The 24,846-nt window shown below is 38.9% G+C and overlaps 1 protein-coding gene and 1 long non-coding RNA gene across 2 annotated transcripts in view; one reads left to right on the forward strand and one right to left on the reverse strand.

The window, feature by feature from the left end:
• b4galnt4a (beta-1,4-N-acetyl-galactosaminyl transferase 4a) overlaps positions 1-24,846 on the reverse strand; it is a 336,936-nt gene that overhangs the window by 56,641 nt on the left and 255,449 nt on the right.
• Positions 13,205-13,943, forward strand: LOC129409387 (uncharacterized). The gene is made up of 3 exons (XR_008632391.1): positions 13,205-13,255; positions 13,540-13,617; positions 13,889-13,943. It is a non-coding gene; the product is annotated as an uncharacterized LOC129409387 (long non-coding RNA).

Here is a 24,846-nt window from a genome sequence, read left to right on the forward strand (position 1 = left end):
TTTTCAAAGTTTGGTGCAGCGTCTTCACCCACGCCTGCTCAAGCCGACATCTTTGGGTGCTGGTCCTGTGATGCCGCTTCCCCAGTTTAGACTCTTGGCACCACTAATGACATCACTCTGTCAATAGCCAATGAAATAGCGGCAGGTGTAAATCTGTCATCAAATCACTGAATACATCTCAGAACATCTAATAAACAAAATGTGAACCAAAACGTGTTAAATTAATACTACTGAGTTTGGAAAAATATCTGAATAAATAGATTTTTTTGTTAATAAAATATTAAATAAAATGGCAAATATTGGTAGGGACTATTTTGTCTTCCCCAAATATTGGTTGTGACATGTCCCCACTGTCCCAATGCAAACCTACACCCTTGGCTACAACAACATGTAGATGAAGAAAACTGGGCCATTTTCTCATTTTTCCTAGAACAGAGCCCGCCGGAAGTTGTAATCACATCTTTCCAAATGCCTTGCTGGTTTGTAAACATAAGCATGAATACAGCTTATTAGATGATTATACCAATTGCTACTTTACATTAAAATCATGCTGGTTCTACGTGTATGTGTACAGCTGAATATTCAGAAGTTTCCATGGTGTCACAAAGCATACATTAGCAAACAATGCTAAAGAAGTGTTATGTAAAGTGGATTTAAACAACACATTTGCAGGAGGCTGTGATCTACACGAGCATTCATGTAGAGGGAAGAACTGAAAATCTGTTGTTGTTATGTAATGTTATTTGGCGAGGGACTTGTTTTTTTTTTTGCTATTTATTTAAAATTTATTATTACCATTTATATTTTTCTCTTTGTTATTATATTATATTGTGATGTGTGAGCTACTGTGTCCAAATAATTTCCCTTGTGGATCAATAAAGTTTGTCTAAGTCTAAGTCTAACAGCACAAATCAGCTCGCCTGCTGCAATTCCAGCTAAATTGGTTCTTTCTGGTCAGACTGTGTTAAAACAAAGATCAGATTAAACCTTCTAGACCTATGGGCAATTTCAGTAAATTGGTCCACGCTTGGAGTTTTTTCTTAATTTTGCCATTAAAACTCTCCCTTTTACCCCCTGAATGAAGTGTTATAGATCCTTTTTTTCAGCACAACCTGTTATTTCACAATCTGCTGCTGTAGTTATGTCATATGGTTGTAATAAAAGCTATAGGTCCAAAAAAAAAACAAAAAAAACCCTGAAAATAAAATACACACTCTTTCATACAAAACAAACACAAGCAAACATGTATAAACAACTTTTTGGACATAAAAAGTTCTTACTTTAGGGCATTAACTAAAAAAAGCGCAAAATATCAAGTCTGTAAGCAAACTAAAAATATCCTTATAGCCCTCAAAACAAAAAAAAAAAAAAAGTGCAATCTCCCCACGACTTTCCTGGTGCCAGTCATGCAGTCATGGAAACAGCTCGTGTCAGGTCCAGGGCACAGAGCCACATCACTTCCTGCATTTCTGTGGTGTTTATTACATTTGTATTTGTACATTTTGTCTGAAATAAACCTTTGAAATAAAAATAGCAAGGAATGCACAATTACACAGATCAAGATGAGTAATTTGCCTTTTATTTGAGAAATAAATAACTGTACCTAGATCGGCTTTTTCAATTGTTACGAACACAGACTCTCAGAGCAGTCGACCATTTTGACTCACTAGTTTGACCGTTTGGCAGAAAACAAACCTCCTATTGGACACTCCTATTATCCTCATGTGTGTGACATAGGATAATGCCGACTCAATTCAACTTTTCAAGGAAGAAAAAAGTAAGCTTCTATCTTTTATGGTTGGAAAGTTATGCACAGTTACCTTAATTCTGGACTATAAGCCGCTATTTTTCTCACACTTTGAACCCTGCAGCTGATAAAAGGACGCGGCTAATATATGGACGGATTCTTTGTTTTATAAATTGTCCATTCATATATATGGTCTACAGTTTGGAAACACAATGGATACCTGCCGCCTGAGTGCAGAAAACGCCGCTGTCTGTGCGAGTAACACATGGATCTAAGTTGCTACACAAGCCAGCGATATTGTCAGCGCACTCAAATAGTTTATCGCTGTGTGATAAAATAAGTTATGATGCTAAATGAACATTAGTGAGGGGGATACGTCTTATCCGTATGTGTAAATGACGAGAAGAAACGTGTCAAACTTCAGTAGCCGGACATCCACTCATACCTGATTGATAGAAGTAGCCCTGCCCCTGAGAGTTTGAAATCTGCTGAAATCCTCCAAGACACTGACACGATACAGACAGGACAGCGCCTCTTTCTGCAGGAGACATTCGCAGTAGATCGAGAAGAGAGACGGGGGTGATGCACCGACAAAGATGCTCATTTGATTGTGTTTTGAACAGTTATTTTGCGCTTCATAGACACACCCTCCTCATGGAAAACACACGATGAAATGCAGATGATGCAGCTTTTAAGTTAACAGCAATTGATGTGGCTGTCGAAGAAGGAAACAGAGCTGCTGCACGTGAGTTCGGCATCATTGAGCCGATAGTGAGATTTTGGCAAAGGTAGCGTGACGAACTGACTCAACGCAAAAAGACGACAAAAGCTTTCAGAGGCAATAAAAGCAGACGGCCCGAACTTGTAAACGTTCTTGAAGACGGGGACACCTGCAGCTTATATTCAGGTGCGGTCTATATATGTACAATTTTAAAATTTTGTTACAATTTAGTTGATGCGGCTTATATTCAGGTGCGCTCAATAGTCCAGAAAATACGGTAAACAAAACATATTCCCAGGTATTGTATAAGATACCGTCGGTCTGGAAGGGTTAAAGCCTAACAAAGCCTCAGACAGAGCAGTGCCTACAGTTAGCGTCACACCCCTAAAAATATCAGCTGAAAAGTATGAATCAATTACTGGGCAAAGAGACCACAAAAACTGCATCTCTTAAAAACCTCAAAATATCAACTGTGAAAGTAGAAATTTCACCCTCTGCCATGCATAAAGTAATGTATTCATTGGTCTATTTACTATAATTATATGCAAATAACTGATCAAAGAGCCAGTGCAAGATCTGTTGAAAGCACATTAAGAGTGTTTCATTCCTTTAGCGGAGGTCACATAAAAATTAAAGCTCCTTGAAAGCTGCTCATAGAAAAGATCAAAGTAATTAGTAATTTACGAGTTATGTAGCGGTGTGCATTGGAGCGATACAAAAGGCAGAGGAACAGATTAGGCGAGGTAAACGAGGAGGTTGTGAAAAGTGAAGCTACTGAGGTGTAGATTATGACTCCGTATGTCTGAGAAGTGCTGAACTTCTGTCAGTCCTAAAGGGCCACGGTGAAGACGGAGCAGATTTCAGCTCTGCAAATTATCAAAAATACACAGTTCACACACTACAGAGTTTAACAGCCGTCTCCATGGTCTCACAAAGCAGACGGGGGAGGATTTAAAGGTGTATTACGTAACTTCTCAGAGGTTTTACATGTATGATTTATTATATCTTCAGCTGTATGACGACAGTGTGAAGAAATGTCACTAAGTTTAAAGGTCCTACATTATGCAAAATTGACTCTTGGGAGCTTTAAGATGTTATAATGCTGTTACCTCATCAAAAACAAAGCTCAAAGTGCTCTCTTCAACCTTGTGATGTCACGAAGTGGCAGTTTTCAATATAACAGCTACCTCAGGGTATCCCCGGGTTTGACTACCCCAAGTTTAAGACTTTTTAAAGACCTTTTTAAGACCACTTAAATCAAAATTAAGACCAATATCACACCCATTATGCAGGCGAAAAACACCACATCCAATTCTAATAATTAATTAATTAGACGTTAATTCACGTTACATGATTTCCCGTTTTTTTTTTGTTTTTTTTGAATAGTCTAATGAAATTTAAGACCTCTGTGAAAAAAATAAGACTTGGACAACATAATTTAAGACTTTTTAAGGCCTTTATTTAGGAACATGAAATTTAAGACCTTTTCAACACTTTTAAGACCCCACGACTACCCTGTACCTTTTACCTTTTATTCAGTATAAATGGACAATTCCAGGGCTGAAAATCATCCAAATGTTTCTAGTGAAAGTGTATGGAGTTTAAAAACACAGTGGAGCACTTCCTGTAATGCCAGATGACATCACAAGGTGGAACAGAGAGTTTTCTTATGATCTAAGCCCTACAAATGATCAAAAATACACAGATCACAGTGTAAAGTTCACAGTGTAGTTTAGCAGCCGTCTCATGGTCAGACAGAACAGACTACAGAGGATTTAAAGGTGCATTACGTAACTTTTCAGAGGTTTTACATGTATGATTTATTATATCTTCAGCTGTATGACGACAGTGTGAAGAAATGTCACCAAGTTTAAAGGTCCTACATTACGCAAAATTGACTCTTGTGAGCTTTAAAACATTATAATGCTGTTACCTCATCAAAAACAAAGCTCAAAATGCTCTGTTCCACCTTGTGTGTCATGACCTGGCAGCTTTTTTAATCTCAACCTTGCAAATTACCAGTTAAAAGATAAATACTTTGCACTATAGAGTTTAACAGCTGTCTCCATGGTCACAGAGAGCAGACAGGATTTACGTGGAGAGGATTTTAAAGGTGCATTATGTAACTTTTCTGATGTATGTTCTGCCCATAGACTGTATAATATCTATAAATGTACACAGTTAACCCGCTAGTCGTCATTTTCCAAATAAGAAGTGGGAATTGGGACAATTCCGGCTGCACTGACTCTGGCTCCAGTTGATTTTACATTGAAAAACTGTCACTCCTCTCTCTTTAATTGCTGTTGTGAGCCTTGTCATTTTGGTCTTAAACATTCATATTAACCAACTCTACACGATCCTGCTGTTTCTATTTTGCTTTTTTCTCTTTAAATAAATTCCATTTCCTAATATGGAACCCAAATTTTCCCCTATAGCTGCTGGCCTCGTGAGCTTCATTTGACTGGAGCGGAGCGCTGTGGGTGATGTCGCACACACCGCTTTTTTACACACTTTACGTTTCTGCCACCTGCTTGTCTCTATATAGATTTTTATTATTCTGCCTTGCGTGTTCTACAGCATAACATAAAATTTAAGTGCCTCCATGAAGACGAGCAGGTGCTGCCTCAGGGCCAGGTATTTTGTTTTACCAATAAAAACGTCTGCGATTGAATAAATGCATGAGTAATGTCAAACTGAGGAAAGAAGGCAACTAATGATTATTTTATTATTGACTAGTTAGCATTTTTATTTTTTTTACTCGTCAAATGGTTATTTAAATGTACATTACGCAACATTTCAGGTGGAGAGTTCATGTCTTGTTTTCATGGAGATGTCATTGCTCTGCCTGGAATGTTCCACAGTGTGACATTAAACAGCTCTTCCTTAGAATTATTCAATTACAGGTGGTTTTATAGCTCAAAAATGCCTAAAAAAAACAAACTTTCTGACTGTGAGCGGGGTCACCATTCCACAGATCTGACCTATTAACTTGCTCTGGTTTGGTCCCCATGACGATAGAAAGCAACACCGTGAAACATTCCAGACAAAACAATAACATCTTCACGGAGAAAAGCATTTGTCAAACCCTCTACCCGCACCTTTAAATTATATATAAAATACACTTCTCAACAAATAAAAGTTGAAATATGGTCTGCCACAGGCTTGTCTCCATAAAAAACATGTATTACTACTGTGATCGAGGCCACCTCTCCGCAGATCTGACCTGCAGCATGACCCCCAATTTATACCAAAGCGTAACAGCAGGTAAGCGCAGGTATCACTTTCCATTTTAACCGGTCGGACAATTTACACCAGCAGTGTCATACGCGAGTCCAGCGGCCGACAAGAAGCTACACACAGCTCAAATTAGGTCGGAGTTTTAATTTTGCAGCGTCAACAGATCTTCTCCAGGCTTTTTATCAGGGGCAAGACAGGAAACAAGCACGCGGTGTCAAAATAAACGTCCGATGTCTTTTCAAAACACGTTCTCTAAAACCACTACAGTCGTGTAAACACTGTGCGTCGCATCAGGAGCTCGGGGAATGACTCGTGATGGACTACGAAAAGTTTACAGCCTCGGAGGATAAAAATAAAACACTTTACGACCTCAGACAGCAACTTTACAAGAACAACTTCTGAAGGAAAAGGCGGCGTGGTGCAGACGACCAAAGTTAATTGGTGAGTGGCTTAATTAATGTGGGCACTGCAGACGCGGCTTGTTATCGCTGCAAAGCAAAGCATCGTTTCTCTTGTTGTTAACATTTGCTTTGTGATTTACAAAATAATTCATCCAATCAACAGTGAATACATAAGCATTATAAAAAGTTTAGTGTTAAAACAAACAGAGCAGCTGTCTTGCTTCCGGTGTAAATTGAAGCGTTACCTGGTGTAAATCCTGGGTAAGTTTAATGCTATGGGGCCTGGTCAAGCAGAAGTAAACAGCAAGGCCAAAAATTCAAGTTAATGCATCTGATATAAAAATGTATTCAACAGATACATATGTACTCTAGTTTATGAAACTGTTTACCTTTTTTTCTGTACCATTTTTGGTTCTAAAGTTACATACGTTTTAAACAGACCATGTATGAAACATGGAACTAAAATTATTTCCCAAATTTCAAAGACCTGCAAATCATGTAAATAAATTGATGTATTTCATCACATCTTGTGTTATTCGATCTTTGAACTGTTGATGAAGGTACATGATTTAAAAAAATAAATTTAAATGATAATGATTTGCTTGGAAGGACTGGCATATTTTATAGAAATAGTTTCCTTTCATTTTGAAGTAATATTAAAGTATTCGGAAGAAAAAAGCTGACAAATTATGCAAAATCATGCACCTTCTACTTGCTTGCACAATTTTCCCTCCGTTACTTTTCCCTCCGTTACAATGACCTTTCTTAATAAAAAATCTCATTACTCAAAAAGTAAGAGTTTTTTTCAATCTGATCTTGTACCATGGTTCAAGTCCTATCTAGAAGACAGGAAGTATTTTGTTGAAATTGGAAACTGACTATGGTCATGAGCTCTGGGTAGTGACCGAAAGAGTTTCCTCCGCAGGGTGGCTGGGCGCTCCCTTAGAGACAGGGTGAGGAGCTCAGTCACACGGGAGGAGCTCGGAGTAGAGCCGCTGCTCCTCCACGTCGAGAGGAGCCAGTTGAGGTGGCTCGGGCGCCTCCCTCGGGAGGTATTCCGGGTATGTCCCACCGGGAGGAGGCCCCGGGGAAGACCCAGGACACGCTGGAGGGACTATGTCGCTCGGCTGGCCTGGGAACGCCTCGGGGTCCCCCCGGAGGAGCTGGAGGACGTGTCTGGGGTGAAGGAAGTCTGGGAGTCCCTGCTTAGGCTGCTCCCCCCGCGACCCGGCCCCGGATAAGCGGACGAAAATGGATGGATGGATGGATGGAAACTGTGTCTCAGATGACATGGCCCTGACCTGTGGGGTGCCTCAGGGGTCAATCCTGGGCCCCCTGTTGTTCAATCTCTACATGCTGCCATTAGGCCAGTTAATAAGCAGCAATAACGTGTCCTACCACAATTATGCAGATGACACTCAGATCTACGTCTCTCTGGCAGCAGGAGACTATGGACCAGTGGACTCACTTGGTCATTGCATCCAACAGATCAGTGTGTGGATGCAAAACAACTTTCTCCAGCTAAACTCTGACAAGACTGAAGTCATAGTGTTTGGTCCACAGAAACAAAGGGACAGTGTCAGCAGTCACCTCCAGTCTCTCTCTCTAAAACCTTCAAATCAGGCAAGAAATCTAGGGGTAATAATGGACTCAGACTTGAACTTTAACAGCCACATCAAATCAATAACATCTGCAGCCTTTTACCATCTAAAAAACACAGCAAAAATCAAAGGTTTACTGTCTAAAGCAGACTTGGAGAAACTTATCCATGCGTTTGTCTCCAGTAGGTTAGACTACTGTAATGTTCTGCTCACTGGTCTCTCCAAACGAGCTGTGAGACGCTGCAGAACATCCAGAACGCTGCAGCTCGGGTCCTGACTCAAACTAGGAAGTACGAGCACATAAGTCCTGTGCTCAGGTCTCTGCACTGGCTTCCTGTGCCTCAGAGAATAGACTTTAAAGCAGCTCTGCTTGTGTACAAGTCTCTCCATGGCCGAGCAAAGTACATCTGTGACATGTTAGTGTCATATGAACCATCTCACACTCTGAGGACCTCAGGGACCGGCCTCCTGCTGGTGCCCAGAGTCAGAACTAAACAAGGGGAGTCAGCGTTTCAGTTTCATGCAGCTAAAACCTGGAACAGTCTTCCTGAACATGTGAGACAGACTCTTCTGTGACGCTGTTTAAATCCAGACTCTAAACATTTCTGTTTAACTGTGCATATAACTGAAAGGTTTTCATTCCGCACTCTTCTCTCCAATTTATGTCTCTCTTTTTTAATTTTAATCTTCATGATTATTTATGTTTTGATTTGTTTTTATTATAATTTTAATGTATTTCTTATTCTGTAAAGCACTTTGAATTACTTTGTGTACGAATTGTGCTATACAAATAAACTTGCCTTGCCTTGCCATATGGTAGAAAACTATATGAAGCAAATATTCAAACCAGTTTGTTAAGGATATGTAAGTGAGAATCTCTACTTATCGCTGTTTGTATTTTTTGGCCAAAAAGTGCTGCATATTTCATTCCCTCCGTTACCGACATGAGTTTTAAAAATTTTGTCAACAACTTGAAAGAATATCGCAGGTTTAACTTTACTCTGTTGGAGTGTTAACTCTTTCCTACATTCTAATACCTTACTTATTTCAATAGTCCCTCTAGTTTCTGAATAAGAGCTATTTGAATGTAAAAAATCTGCCCGTTTCCCTCCGTTACCGATCGACCGGACCCTATGATGCATCTCCATGGTTCCAATCAGAAAAGGTACATGGTGCGTCTTTAAGGTACAAGCCATAAATGTGTAGATGTAACAGCCGTAGTGAAGAAAAGAGGGCAAGACACTGGCAAAAACTGTCAAAATTATGTATACTGATAAATACAAGTAAACAGCGTCTTCTTAAGTTAAAAGGCAGATTAAAACTTCCAAAACTCACCTGGTTTCTTCTTTCTGACATTGTGCACATACAGTAAATCCTTCAAAACATTTGCAGACTAATAGAAAATCCACTCAACTAAGACGCCATCAATTGGTTAAATGACTAAACTACTTAAGAACTACAAATATACTTCAGAGTCTGTTACATTGTGGGCAGTTGTAGGAGCAATAAAACAGAAGTACATTTAAATCCTACACCCGTGTCTCTCTATGAAGTAGCACTAATTAAGACTAGACTTCTTCACACTCTCCTGCCCTCTCTCGGTCTTAATCTCGCTGCTTAATGACCAACGTTAGCCCAGAGTTATTCAAATGCAGTTTCATTACAGCACAGATGATCTATTATGATTTAATGTTGCAAGTATTAATGTACAAACTGAGGCATGTCATGGATTTCCATTTGGACAGAGGTGGAAGAAGGACTAGACTGTGTTTACTGGATACTGGAGCAAAGAAACACTCAAGTAAAAGTAAAAGTATCACATGTAAATATCTACTTCTAAGTGAAAGTATTAAAGGACATGTTTAAAAATATATTTGAAGAGTAAAAAGTATCTTGCGCAGATTTTGAGGTCTAATAAATCTTCAGATGTTGTGATTTTGATAAAGATTTGTGCTGAATTTTGCTCAACAGAAACAACTCTTTTTTCCCTAGCTGTTTTAATTTTTTATTTTCGTTTCCTCAGACTACAAATGTGTTAAAAAAATAAACCCTCAGTCTTTTCAGCAGGTCTCAAACTATAATAAAAAACACTTTTCAGAGCAGGTTAAAATGGTAGTGTAGTAGAAAGTACAGATACTTGCTCCCAAATTTAGTGAAGTAAAAGTAAAAAGTATCCACTTTAAAATGTATTTAAAGGTGCATTGTGTAACTTTTTTCGGTAGGATGTCCATGTTATTGCTGTTGTTGTTGTTGTTGTTGTTTGTTGTTTGTTGTTGTTGTATATAGTGCTTCTTTTTTCATATTGTTTGTTCATGTTGTTTTTGTAATGTTCTACACTATGGCAGACCACAACATCAGGCCAGGTTACAGGTCAGATCTGTGGAGAAGTGGACCTGCTGACAGAAATAATGCATATTTTGCAGTAGTTTTGAGAAATAAAATCACCTGTAATGGAATAAATAAAAGAATTTTGTTTAATACCATTCTGCCAAAGCAATATCATCACCATGGAGATAAGCAGATGGTGGACCCTCCATAAATAAATAAATACTTTACTACTTTTTAGGGATGTAACAATAACCGAAATATCATGATATCGTATCATATAATGTCTCACAATAATATTGTGGACTGTCAAAAACATATCGATTTACAAGTTCCTTTGCTTAAATACATTGTTTTTTGTAGAAGAAACAGCTTATAAACATAGAGAACTACATATCCCATGATTCATTTCAGTGCAAACAACATGAAGAAATATGTTTTTATTTGAATTTTGGGGATTATGATGAAAATAATTCACACCAAAATCTAGTCAAGGTATTTTAAAAGCAGAAAGGTGTCCTATCTACAGTTATATAAGCCTCTCCAAAATATCGCAATAAATATCGTACCGTGAGATGTGCATTGTGATAATATGGCACCAAGAGATTTTGAATTTCCTTACATCCCTACTACTTTTACTTTAGTACATTCCACCACTGCATGTGAAGCACAATATGATTTTATGCAAGAAGAAGACCACTAAGAATTCAATACATTTTAAGCACCACATAGCTCCTGATTTGCATTACGTGTCCTCAGAAATCTCGACAACTGTTTGCATGAGAAAGGCCATCTGATGCAAAACATACATATTATGCAGATTTTCATGTAAATTAATTCAAATAGACAGATCCAAGCTTTACCACTACTGTAATGTCAGGTATTTTCATTCATAACTCTCTTTAAAGGATCACGGCTTACAGGGAAAAATATTGCTTATAGCTAGGAGGGAAAAAAAATCTTATAGCAACATTTCTGACCAACATTGCGATTTATGTTTTAATAATACGATTTAATTTTATAGTTTAAAATTGAATGTGTCTAGGAAAACTGACCAAAAAATGTGAAGTGACTAATTAATACTACAAGAATCACGTTTTAAAATATGTTTGTAGAGGTCTAAGTGCAGACTGTATATATAAATGGACACAGCTAACGTGCTTCTAAAAAGGAAGTGAGCATGGGAGCACTTTCAGCTCCATTGACTCTGGCATCAGTTCACTTTGTATTGAGAAAAATTCACCTCTTTCTCTGTAACTGCAACTGTCAGGCTCCTCATTTTGGGATTAAAATGTTCGTACTAATCCGCTCTACATGATCCTGGTGTTTTTATTTTTGCCATTTTGTCCGCAAATCAGTTTCTATTTCTAAAAGGAGAATTTGCCCGATTTTGGCTGCGATTTGCTTCTCCCTGAGTTTGAGGCGGGAGGAGTTATCCAACTTTATGTCTTCGTGTGCGATTTTGAAGCTGCTGCTCCTCGTGTTTGTGGTGTCAGTGTGACTCTGAGCTGCTCTGTCAGATCATAACCACCAAACATCAGCAACGCTACGGTAACAGCCAATAAAACAGGGACAGACACAAAGGCACAACATACAAACTAGAGTGAAAATAATGAGAAGATTTTATTACTCACCTCTCGTAAAGTGGTAAATTTAAAGTGCAGCATCTCATCTACATTATCCATAAAAACTATTCTCCGCAAATAATGACATCTAGTCCACAAAACCGCACTATTAATCCAGTTTGAGGCACTCTTTAAAAGTAAAAAGGCAAGAGTAGTTCCTGACGTGTGTCTGTTTACATCCACACAGTGCACAGATCGAGGTGAAGCTGCAGATTAGCGATAGTGACTCTACTTCCTGTGGACTTTATCGCCAACTTTCAACGCTTTAAATATCCTGTATCTGAAATATTGCACCACGTTTCAAAAATAATAATAACACAGTTTCGACTTAATAATAACACAGTTCTCGCTTTGACTTGCGAGATGTTTTAGCCTGATACATTAGACGGCTTCACTTCGTAGAAACCGTCTGACCTCGCAGCATTAGAATTCATTCGCTCGACGGTAGGTGGGTACTTTTTTTATTTAACCTGATAAGGATCTGACGGCCCGCCGAGTTACAACGCTACAGCAATTTGCATATGAATCTCCGTCGTCCACACTAACAATATACACATCAAATTAAAGCTACGAGTATCGTCTTTTTGAATATCCAAATCATTTTCCACAGTAACCACAACAGCACTGACAAGACAGCCGTTTTACAGAAAAGCACGTGCAAAGGATTTGGACTGTTCTTACCTTTTGAGGGCTCTCATTCTGTCAAACATCCACATATCCCCAGAAAGTTGGTCTCATTTGGTCCGTACAGGTCCAGAGAATATAATCCAGTGAAGAAAATATGTCCACAAAATGAATTAGTTCCTCTATGCCGGAAAGTATTCCAAAGTATTCCAAACGTGAAAAGTGAGCCGTCACTTTTTTTTGCATTTCTTCTGGCGATTTCAGGGCTAAGATATTTACTGAGCACAATAACGCTACTGTCTATGCTAAACGAAAGAGTTAGCATTTAATTGGCACTTTGGTCAGCCAATAGAGTGCAAGTTTTCGGTTACTAAAGCCCCACATCGCCAATCAGTGGTACAGAACTCAGAAAGTTTACTCCCCACTTCCCCTCGTGCACAATCACCCAAACTTGATTACAGGCGCGGAGTGATATTTTTCCCTTACAGTCAACGAGCCAATGAACACAATGACATATCACAAGCCATGGTTTTCTGTATACCTGCGCCGCTTGGATGATGCGTAACCGCCGGCACAAACGCAAACAGACTGTGTGCGTAAAGCGTGCGTCTTTTACGCAGCCAATGGTTACGCGTTACGCACTAGTGACGCTTTACCTAATAGCCAATGGGCAGTCAAAAAAAGAGTTTATATATACAGTTTGAGGTGTTTACTGTACACAGTACATCAGTACAGTATAGTACAGTATAGTACAGTACATACTCCGTGCGTGTTGGTGCTCTGCCTTTGTTTCAAAGTTATGGCTAAACGAACAGAGAAGACGCGGTTTTCAGCCTTGGAAGCTGCGGAAATATGTACGAGAAGGCTGAGTGACACCTCGGACCAGGAGCTGTCGGAACCGGAGAGCGATGTGTCCGCGGTGACTCAGTGGAAGAAGAAATGTTTTTTGAGGGATTGGATGCCATTTTGGATCGGTAAGTGTATTTATTTTCCCGCTATAAATATAAATGTAAAATATTGTAAAATGTAATAAAATATCAGATACCTAAACAGCATTTATGTACACCGTGCACACTGGGGAGGCGCACTTTTAGTTAGTTTTTTGGATCAGACTTCTAATCTCTAATTACTGTAGATAAGGGCATGTAGGCCCAGAGTAAAAACAAGTATACACATAATAAATGGTGAAACAATAAGTTGCAGCATCTTATAATATGGCATACATAGTGGCAAATAAACACTATTCTTTCTTTTACAGGCAAAATGACTCTGACCCTGATTGGGAACCAGACACTGAAGTTTTGGCTGAGGTGCATGTGGAAATTGATGACCCTGAGTAAGTTACTTTATTTGATCAATAAATGCAATGTATTTTGAGTGCATTGTTACAGTATGAGACTATTTTAGGTGTATACAATGTTGGAATGAAGTTAGTTGCAAGGTGTAAATATGGTGTGAATGTTTGTGGGGGAGGGAGGCAAGTGTAAGTAGTGGTTGAATATTATACAGTAGTAGAATAATAGTCTGTAGAGCAATCTGTATAGTAGCATTTACTGTTTACAAATCATTTATAGTATTATAATATGTTTTTGTTGTTTTCATTTTAGACTGACTTCAGTGCCTGCAGCCGAACCAGAGCCGGGCCCTTCCTCAAAGATTCCCGGGTTGAGAAAACAGCAAAAAGAGGCAGAGGACGGAGGAGGGGCAGAGGCAGAGGCAGAGGTGCAAGACCATCTTCACCTTCCACAGGACGTTGGAACAATACAGAAGTGGCGGATTTCACACCTACCCCCCTTCCCTTTTGTCCTACACGTACTCCTGGACCTCAACTCATTAGCACATCTGACTACACATGTCTGGAACTTTTCCAGCTGTTTTTTACTGGTACTGTGTTATCGACACTTATCAGAAACACAAATATGCATGGCCAATCAGCATACAGAGCATGGACGGACATTGCGCTTCAAGACATTTTCTCTTTTTTGGCACTTGTTATATACATGGGATTCGCAAAAGTACCTTCACTTACTGATTACTGGAGAAGAGGAAAGTTGTACAGCCTACCATTCCCTAAATCAGTTATGACCGGAAAGAAATTCTTTTCTATTATCCGTGCTCTCCACTTGAGTAGTCCAGAAGAAGATGCCAAAAATGAAGGAAAAAGAGGCACTGAAGAGTTTGACCGCTTGGGCAAGATCAAACCACTGTATACTGAGATAAGAGATGCATGCCGCCAGAATTACCAACCTGGTCAGCATATCGCCATTGATGAAAGGATGGTGGCATCAAAGGCAAGAGTGAGCTTCAAACAATACTTAAAAAGCAAACCTGTAAGGTGGGGCTACAAGTTATGTTAAGTTTGTTTTGGCAGACTCTAAAACAGGCTACACATGGGACTTCTTTGTTTATGAGGGCAAAAGCTCTCAGGCCAGCAAGAACGGGCTGAGCTATGACTCTGTTATGACCCTTTTGGACACATCTCTACTGGGCACAGGCTATAAACTCTATGTAAGACAATTTTTACACTAGCCCTATTCTATTCCGTGACCTTCTGAAAAAAAAAGTGTCAGCCTGTGGCACAATAAGAACTAATAGACAAGGATACCCCAGGACAACAGAAAATACGCTGGACTCCAGAGCTCCCCGTGGCAGTATAAGGTGGATTCGTGAGGACCCCTTGCTCTTTGTCCAATGGAAAGACACCCGTGATGTATTCATCTGCTCCACCATGCACACTGCCCATGGAGAGGAGACAGTGGAGCGCCGGGTAAAGGATGACACAGGCTGTTGGACTATGAAAGATGTGCCAGTTCCACCAGCCATCAAGGACTATAACAGGTATGTATATGATATAATATTGCTTCATCCCCTCTCAGTTTTGTACTTGCTTGTTGCTAACGTATTTGTGTTTTTCCTTAGGCACATGGGAGGCGTTGACCTATCCGATGCATTGATCGGATATTATGAGGTTTTACACAAAACCAAAAAATGTACAAGACTTTTTTTTTATCATTTTGTGGACATTGCTGTGGTGAATGCCTTTATCCTTTATAAAGGACAGTGCACGTTAAAGGCTAAAATCCCAATGCACCAAAAGGCATTTAGAGAAACCCTTGTATTGGAGCTGGCAGAGGCAGGAGCCATCAGTACAGAGCGGGAGGAGGAGAGTAGGAAAGAGACACATCATCGTCTTGTGCACATCGTCGCAAGTGGTGACAAGACCCAAGGAAGACTGAAATGCAGGAAGTGCCATGCGAAAACGGCTGTAAAATGTTCAACCTGTGACGTGCCCCTGTGTTTCCAGCCACAAAGGGACTGTTATAATGACTGGCACAAAGAACAAGGACAATAGAAAAGTGTTTTTACAGTTTGCAGTGTGTGTGTGTTTACAGTTTGAATTGTGTTTGTTTACGGTTTGAAGTGTGTTTGTTTACAGTTTGAAATGTTTTGTTTACAGTTTGCATTGTTATACATTTGTAAATATACATTTATTTTGACCCATAACACTTGTTTTGACTATATTTTATATATATAAATATACATTTTATATTGTGTTTTGATATGCTATATATATTTTCATAAGGAATAGAGCAGCTTGGTGTGTAGATAAAGATTCCTCTAAGTGTGAGCTTTCAGTAGAGCCCTCATTGATGTCTGTGGGTTGAAGCATTCAAAAGTTATTGCATTTTTTTCCAAACGTTCTCCAAATGTCTCCATTTGGATAGGTTTGGATAGGTTTGGATAAATTTGGATAAAGCAAAAGTCCCTCTGGAAAACGCCTAAATATACTAGCAATAAAAGTAGTCTAAAATCCTCATTTTTATAGATATTCTCATCAAATTTGAAATGTAAGAGGTCAACATGGTTTTCAATAGAAATATAGAGTGTTTCAGTCCCCAGCTACCTACTGCAGCTTTCTACACCTTAATTTTAACAAAAAAATTTGGGCGAGGATGAGAAAAAATAATTTTTTAGGTGTGTGCCAAAGTGTATAAATACCTACCAGACATACTTAGAGTGATTCTTACACCTGTGGGTGAAACTATTGGGTGTTACCTTACAAAAAAACCCAAACTTGTGTATATGCAACTGAGGGTTCACTCATGGCAATCATTTTAGTTTGGAGAGGTCAGAACAAGAGTGATTTCACAAAAATGGCCTGGAATTCTAAGAGGTTAACCAATCACTGTTATTTGGTCCTCACATATGTAATGAGCCACTAACGGGGAAACTGGTATATTAAGCTTTTCCCAAATCTCGTAGGAAGAAGGGCAATAACGTCGCTCCCCTTGATCAAATTCACCAAACATTCTCTTTGTTCCGGCTTTAAATCCTCGATCTCGGGAATCGTCGCCAACACAGAATGTATGGCTCTTCGCTAATTGGCTGGTGCCCGAACTCGCACTTCCGCTGTTTTTACGAACCGTCTAGTGTATTCCGATTCCTGAGCTAGTTGTTGGAGAGAAATGAAATTGAACGGAGGCACTAGGTGGCAGGAAACAGCTGATGTGAGGTGCGCTGTGAGATTCTGTTCATGTCTGTGGTGTTTGCTTTTTGTCGCACGTTTAAATATCATTTAAAACTGAAAAATCCTGTAGTATGTGGCGGCCTCCAGAGGGAATCAGCTCCAAATTCACTCTGCAAGCCTCTGTGAGCTTCATTTGGGTAGCGTCACACTCCTTTAGTCCACTTCTTTGCACAGTCTATGGGTCTAAACCACAGTGTGAGCATTTTTTATATGCAGAATAAAATATGATGTTGTTTGAAAATTAAATTACGGTACTTAAATAAATGCAGCCTTGCGATTTGCTAAATGTTCAAATTGAGATTCCGATTTGATTGCAATTAGTCTTGCAGCCCTGCTTCATAAAATTCTCAATTTTGTTTAGATTTATTTTATAGACATAACATTAAAAAATCTATTGGTGGATCAAATTACATTTCAGAGGGTAGTTATACTTTGCACTGGCAGCGTTATGAGATGGAACAAATTCAGGACTGCCCCACTCGCCTGAACCGTTGAGTAACTTTCCATTTGAGATAAACATTTAACCGGGACTAGGTGCTAAAGGGAGATTGGAGCAAAAGTAAATTCTCCCTCCATCTTAATCGCTCACAGTCAACTCATTCACTGACCTGCTGCTCCACACACACATACACACACACACATTTCCATGCCTCTGGGTCACATACAGACTCCTTCTATCTTGGCGCAGTTTATTTTCCTAGCCCTGCAGCCATTGCCTTTAATCTGCAATGTAAAAACACCAGTACAAAGTGAACAAGCTTTCTCTCTCTTACCCAGTCGCCCAGAGGTAACCTTAGGACACCATTTGTGCACCAACAGATTTTTTTTGTACCTCCTCTTTCAATTATTTTTAAAGCCTCTGTTTTCTGATCTTTGTTATAATGTTGTTTCCTCATCAAAAACAGACCTGGAGTTGTGTTTTTTTTTTCATTCGCACATGTTTAACAAATCTTGCAGGTCTTCTTTCAAACTGAAAACCTTGTGATGTCATTTGGTAATACAGGAAGAGCTCCACTGTGTTTTTAAGCATCAGAAGCATTTGGATGATTTTCTGATCTGGAATTGCCAATCTCTACTGAACTAAAGGTAAAAGGGTAGATGTTAACTTGAAAGCGACTACTTAATGACATTACAACACCACAAAAAACAAAATCTAGCCAAGTTAAGAAAGTTTTATCAGGATTTGAGTAAATTTCACTTGATGAGTAAAATTATCTGCCAGTAGAACAAGACTTTTTGTACTTTAAATATAAGAAAACGCATCTTGCTACTCTTGAATTAAGAAAAACTACAACTTTTTGCACTTAAAAGAAGAAACAAAATCGAATGTTGCTTGAATGAAAAAAAACACACTTACTCCATTAGTAGATAATTTTACCTGTCAAGTTGAATCGACTCAAATAACGTAAAATGTTCTTAATTTAAGTAATTTTAATTTATCCACATGTTGTTGTTTTTTTAAGTGAAGGTGGAACAGACTATTTAGAGCAGGCCTGTGGGCCAAATACGGCCCTCAGATAAATTTTTCTTGGCCCTCAGGCTTCCAGGTAAATTGGCCCAAATGACCTTGCATCAATTAAAAATTACTTTTTACTGCAAGGTTTTTTTTTGTTTGTTTTTTAAATCTACCTTGATAAAGCACTTTTTTTAATCATTTGAGGCAAACAAAAACAAAACATAAACCACGACTACATAGGTCATGACAGGAAGAGTCTGAGCTGAAACAAAAGGTACCAAACGCATGAACAACAAGTTTGCATTCACAACTCCAATCACTGTACATATAAATAAACAAAATATACATTAAAACAAACAAAACTCAATGCATAATTCATCAACTCCAGAGCTCCATATTTTCCAAAACACAACAGTCTATAGTCTTTTTAAAGGTTTCTACAGTGTTGAACTGTTTAAAGTCATTGTGCCGAATATTTTACAAACCAAAATCTCTACCAGAAATTTCTTTTCTTCGTTCTTATTTTATTTTATTTTATTTTAGCACATATTTAATATTTAGTGTGTGGTTTTAAGGATCTTAGCATGAATAAAGACTGATGGCTCATTCTAACGTGTTAAACGTGCACATATTTCAATTATTCACTGTATTGAGCATCAGTCTATGACCTTGATCAGCCCTCTGCTTTGTCTGTGTTTAGATATGTGGCCTTTGATGAAAAAAGTTTAGACACCCCTGAGTTAGAGCTTACAGCCTAAAAATGCAGTATTACTCAAACATGTGAATGAAACAAAACACAAGTCCAGGATTGTTTTTGAGGAGGTAACAACATTAGAACATGCCTTAAAGCTCACAAGAGTCAATTTTGTGTAATATTTTGTGTAATACAGAACTTGAAAATTACCACTACATGACATCGCAAGGTGGTATTTGCAGCTTTGGAGATGTACACAGACTAATAACAAAGAGTTACTCAAACATGTGTGAATGAAACAAACCACAACTCAAGGTATGGCGACAGTATAACATGTCTTAAAGCTCACAAGAGTCAATTTTCTGTAACATAGGACCTTTAAACAAACACATGTCCTGAGACGCCCACCTTTGACCAATCACAGCACCGGGGGCAGAAAGAGCAGTGAATCCGCTCTATCTACTGTTTAACAAATGAGTAGAGGATTTCAGTGGATTTATAGGAGCCCTGGGTCTGTGCTGTTGTGGGCCCAGTCATGGTAAATCTGCTATTTTTGTCAACGTGTGAAATGTGTTCACTGCTAAATCAGACGCCTGGGCCTCACTGCGAGAGTTCCCCACACAAGATGGAAAGTACCCACTGTACATATATTTTACTTTGAGTGGTTTTCTTTTTCTTACTATTTTATTTAAAGGGCCCATGTTACACTACTTTCTGATCTATGTTATAATGTTATTCCTCATCAAAAACATACCTGGAGTTGTGTTTTGTTTCATTTGCTCATGTTTAACGCACAAATCCTGCGTATTTAGGCTGACGGAAAACAGTCTGTTCCACCTTTTAATGTTATGTGGTATTAAAGGAAGTGCTCCACTGTGTTTTTATACTCCACACACCTTCACTAGAATCATTTGGAGGATTTCAGACCTGGATTTGCCAAACGAAAGGTGAAAAGTAGCTGTTAACCTGAAAATTATCACTTCATGACATAACAAAATGGAAAAGTGGAGATGTAGACTAATAACAAAGGGGTGTGAATGAAATTAAAAAAACAACTCCAGATATGTTTTTGAGCAGGTAACGACATTCTAACAAAAAAAATTGTAGACAGCATAAGAACCAAAAACCAATAGAAGTCATTTTTCCACAGTACAATGTTGTCCTCTCATTAGAGTGTGGATCGGGCTGAATTTTTCTGTCCAAGCCCGGCCCGTGTCCAACAGAGCAGTGATCGAATCCGACCCGAGCCCAACAGATTAAGATATTTGTGTCCGAACCCAACACAATTAAAATCACACTGTTTTCATAGGCCGACTAATGACACTTGTAGGATATTGTCTAACGGACACAGAGACGCAAAATACAAACTCAGGACAAAAGTGAAAATAATGAGAAGCCTTTATTACTCACCTCTCGTAAAGTGGTCATTTAAAGTGGGGCATCTCATCCACATTATCCACAGAAATTGTCCTCCGCAAACAATGACATCCAGTCCACAAAACTGCGCTATTAATCCAGTTTGAGGCATTATTTAAAAGTAAAAAGGTGAAAGTAGTTCACGTGTGTTTGTTTACATCCACACAGCGTGAAGCTCCAAATTTGCAATAGTGACTCTACTTCCTGTGGACTTTATCGCCAATCTTTATCGCTTTACAAATCACGTATCTGAAGTATCGCACCACATTTCACAAATAATAACAACACAGTTTTGACTTGCATCTAAACTAGAAGTGCAGTGCTCTGATCTTTTGAACACTTAAGTCGTTTTACTGTAGACAGCTGACGTGCTCATGTGTCCGAACCCGACCTGAGCCCGAGTCCTAAAGTCCTAAATATTTGTCCAAGCTCATCCCGTCGAACTTTGGTCAGGTTTCCATGCTTTACCGCTCATATTTATTGTGTTTTCATATATTTTGAGGACATCACATTCATTTCCTGGAGGCTGATCCCAACCGTAACCATAGCAACTACTTGTCTAACCTTAACCTAAACCTTAACCTGTTTTACTCCATATCTAAAATTTAAAGCATGTTGTTAATCTAATCATAAAGGATTTACGATTCCGATACCATAATGATAAAAAAAGCAGGTCAATGGACAATATAATGTGATTTTCAAGATTAAATCGTAGTATCTTCTTTATATATTTCCATGTGGATTTATATTTGCGTAATCCCTCAGTGGTCCATGGGCGTATACGAGTCTTTGTGCTCCTATACTTGTTCTGTTCTGTTGTTAGTATCGAATCTTGTTCAAAGTTTCAGCACTAATTATAATCTCAATTAGTATCTGATGTTTAATACTTTTGGTAACCTTAATTTGCAGCATATAAAAGCACACTCTCCCCATTTATTATATTTGACAGTGTTTATGAGTAGGAAAGAATACGTGAAGATGACCAAAACAATGAAAATATAATTACAAATTGTATGCATGCACACCTGAATCTTGTTTTCGAGGGAAGCACCAAATGGCTTTCAATTCGAGAACATCTTTAGTAGTTGTAATTTCCCAATTTTCTGAGAAAGTCTTTTGTTGGTGCAAAGACGCAGCCAGTGTTTATGAGGAGAACACGCGGCAGAAATAGCCTCGTGTTGAATTGAAAAGACAGTCGGTCGGATGTGGTTAGGTTGCTACGGGAACCAGCGTGAAGACACCATGACTATTTATACACGGCGCTCCAAATATTTCTATATTAATAATGAAATACAAATGTTAGTGTGAATAGTTTGTCTGGATTTTCAGTCGCAGCATCGTCTTGTTTATTTTAGAACAGTGTTACAGATGTGCAGGGAGTTTTAGGAATAAAGTATTAATAAAGTATGAGCGCCAAAATACTAGGCTAAATACAGAAGCACATACTATACCTTTATTTGTACTCTGAAATTAAAAGCAAGGGAATTTCTGAATTTCTTTCTGGAATCCTTGTATTGATACTTTACAGATGAGGTCATCTACTTTCCCTGGAGGTGTCATTATAACCAAAAGCACTACTCTACTCTCTTTTCACTCATGCGACTGTGTTTGGGATCAGGATGAGTTTTGGCTTGTAAGGTGAGGTAACGAGAACCGGTTAATACCTCACGACCAGCTCCCGATCGGCAATCGTAGGTCACAAGAATATCAAACCTGTGTGAAATCCAGGCGCCTCTCGTGAGGGTTTCGCACTGTTGAAGTAGTTCGTATAGTATAGTGTGACAACAAGAATTGTGAGCTGTGAACTTTTAAACCCTGTGATTAGGTTGTACAGTTTGAGCTGGGGCTGAGTGAAACAATCGAAAACATAGCACAGTGTATGTCCGGCATTACTCAAGTTAAAGGTTGTATAGAGGATTTTTTTAAGGGAAAAGAAATACAACGGCAATCCTTTTTCAAATGTTGTGCTTGTGTGAAACCACCTTCCTCCTCCACAGCTCCCTCAGTAGAAACACCTCCTTACTCTAGAAATCACACTTGTTTACATCCAGTGCGGTTTCAGAATTACTGTTGAAGTGATTCTAGAAGTAATTTACCGACAGACACGTCAGTTTTTAGACCCTTTTTCTGCTTCAGTCGCACCATCGCTGGAAGAGATCTCCAAGAATCACCTCAGTTTGGTTTCGCTCCTTTTCTCCTCCTCTTCTTCTTTCAGCGACCTCAAAAACGGACTTTCTTTTGCGGCGAACTGGTCGTGGTTTCTCGTTCGGCATCGCAACAAACTTTGTGCGAACTGAGAAGAACCTACAGTTTAAAAAAGCCTCTAAGAACCGCTGCATAAACCACATAATCCCAGCACGCCGGCGAGTCAGTTACACTAGAAACGATTGACAACCTAACAGCCAATAGAAAATGAGGCAGCCTCGTTTTCTATTGGCTGATGTTTATTTGGCCTCACTACATCCACAGTTGATAGATTTTGATTCTTTTTTGTTTGTTCATCATAATTACAAAGCTGCTGTGTATCTGTAATGATATTTTAAACTTTCATTGACAATTTGAAACAAAAAAAAAATTCCTCCATACAACCTTTAAGACGGTAACTTTTCTGGCGAGGGTCCGCAATCAGTTTGTCTCCTTGGAGGGGCAGCAGTAGCTCAGTTGTTACAGAGTTTGTCCACTGATCCGAAGGGTGACAGTTCGAATCACATAAAAACATAATTGGTTGAGTGATCAGATCCACTGACCTACAGGTTGGCGGTGTGATTCTAGCTCCCACAGATGTATGCTGCAAGACACTTAACCCACCTCGCCTCTCTCGCGTGTGAATAGGTGAGTGGGTGACTTGTTATAAATCTCTTGAAAGTGGAAAAGCGCTGTATGAAAATGTGACCATGACCATCTACCACGTTAATGCTTTGGTTTAAATTGTCCACAGTATGGCATTAAACTAATCTGTCTTGCATTTATTCAACTAAAGCTGAAGTTTATTGCTCAAAAATATCCTTAAAACATTAATTCTTACCGTGACTTAACCTGCTATTTGGTTTGCAAGTCTCCATGGAGATTCATACGTTTATGGCCATACTGTGGAACATTCTAGTTACACAGTGCACCTTTAATCTGGGTTTAATTTTAACGTAATCTGACAAAAAGAAGGTCAGTGAATTGGTTCAAACTGCAACAGGGGAGATGATTTGACTTGTGAGCTCAAACAAGTCTCATTACATTACAGTAACATCTAGAAAGCATTAGCCAACAGTTTCTCAGTTTGTTACTTTCACATTTTTTGTTAAAAATCAAACACATGAACAGGACCACAAACGCTCGCATTGATCACAGGTTATTTAAATCCATTCAATATTTTTTTCTCGAGTTTTTAGACTGTCTTTACACGTTTCTGTCTCTGTTTCCTACTGTACGCATTTTGTCACCCTGGTAACTGCTGAATATTCCACCAATAGAAATACATGAAAAAAAACCCACCCCAGCATGATGTCACTGCAAAATATCCATTAAATTATTTATAGATTGCTGTATGAATTTGAAACTTCTTCTGTAGTTTACTCACATAAATGTAAGAAAATGTTCAACTCCCATAAAGTTACACAGACTTCCCTCTGCCCTCCATGTAAAATTATGTGATAATCCAATTCCACTAAATTAACCTGAAGTCACAATATCTCTAAACTTATTTCTTGTGAGCTTTAAGCCATGTTAGAATGTCGTTACCTCATCAAAAACATGGCTGCAGTTGTGTTTTTTTTTCATTCACACTCACATTTGAATAATCCTGTATTATTATCCTATAATCCAGGACACGGTGGAGGGACTATGTCTCTGGGCTGGCCTGGGAACGCCTTGGGGTCCCCCTGGAGGAGCTGGAGGAAGTGTCTGGGTTGAAGAAAGTCTGGGAGTCCTTGCTTAGACTGCTGCTCCTGTGACCCGGCCCCAGATAAGCGGAAGAAGATGGATGGATGGACGGTATTATCCTTTATTATTAGTCTGTCTACATCTCCAAATCTCAAATTGCTCTGTTCAGCTTTGTGATGTTTTGTAGTGGTAGATTAAATTTACAGCTACCTTCTACCTTTAGTTCAGTCGTGATTGGCAATTCCGGTTCTGAAATTACTCAAAATGATTTCAAATTGATATCTCTAAACGTAAGATTTTTTTCCTATTCACCTGCAGAGTCTCGCCTTAATTTATTTGATTTAATGTGTGTTTATATTTAGCGTACACGGTGATCCTCTTTATCAAGGTCAAACCAAACCGACCTAACCAACCAGAGGAAACGTGGTGTACAATTTCTCCCACCACAAGAGTTTCCTCAGTACAAAACCATGACAACCACCACCGACCAATCGGAGCTGAGGTAGGAAAAGCCGAGCGTTTAAAAGCCTACAGGGATCAGGAAGTGTAAGCAAGGTTAAAAAGCTACGAAATGATTAATGGCTTATAAGGGAAGGAA

Source organism: Boleophthalmus pectinirostris, unplaced genomic scaffold (assembly GCF_026225935.1).
Source record: "Boleophthalmus pectinirostris isolate CB_2022bp ecotype Guang Dong unplaced genomic scaffold, ASM2622593v1 HiC_scaffold_2, whole genome shotgun sequence".
In the NCBI taxonomy this organism is placed as follows: domain Eukaryota; kingdom Metazoa; phylum Chordata; class Actinopteri; order Gobiiformes; family Gobiidae; genus Boleophthalmus; species Boleophthalmus pectinirostris.